Raw genomic sequence first — 674 nt, 5'->3', positions numbered from 1 at the left:
CACCCGCAGCTCCGCGAGGCGTCTCGGGCGCATCGCTGGGATGCGCGGCTCAGCTGCCCCGTGCCCTTCGTCCCCTCCGTGGGGGCCAAGCCACGGGCTCCATCGCACCTGACACCACCAGGGCAGCTTTGCCGGGTGGAAGAGCCTCCCAGGGAAATAGCTCCATGTCTTTTTGGAGTGCCTTTTGCACTGTAGGCTCCTGAGGGGTATCTTTGGTGAAATTCAAGTGTGCTTGTGCTCACCTGCCCTTGTGACAGCCTTATTTGGGGGTGAAATGCACAGCTGGTGACAGCATCCGAAGGGAAGGGGGAAGGTCTTCATGGCGAGGCAGCGCTGCGTGCCAAGCACCTGCCTTTGCGCTCACCCTGCTGTGGAGTGCAGCAGGGGGGCTCTTGGCAAACTCGGGCTGCTCCAGGAGGAGAGGAAGCCCTGCCCAGGAATGTCACCCTGGGTGGTGTCACTTCCCTGCGTCCCATCCGCCTTGGAGGCGACTCGGGGTGACAGAAGTCACAGACAGCTGATGGCAGTGCTGTCGTGCCTGTCCTCCTCTGGCACGGCCCTGCTGGCAGCTGTGGGCACCCGACTGGGGCATCATGCCCCGCAGCCCAGCCTGGAACCAGGGCTCGTTAGTGCCAATTGCTTCACCAGCAGCATGGAGGATGCGTCTTTCCCTG

Source organism: Anser cygnoides, chromosome 16, assembly GCF_040182565.1.
Source record: "Anser cygnoides isolate HZ-2024a breed goose chromosome 16, Taihu_goose_T2T_genome, whole genome shotgun sequence".
In the NCBI taxonomy this organism is placed as follows: Eukaryota; Metazoa; Chordata; class Aves; order Anseriformes; family Anatidae; genus Anser; species Anser cygnoides.
This window is presented reverse-complemented; position numbering follows the sequence as displayed.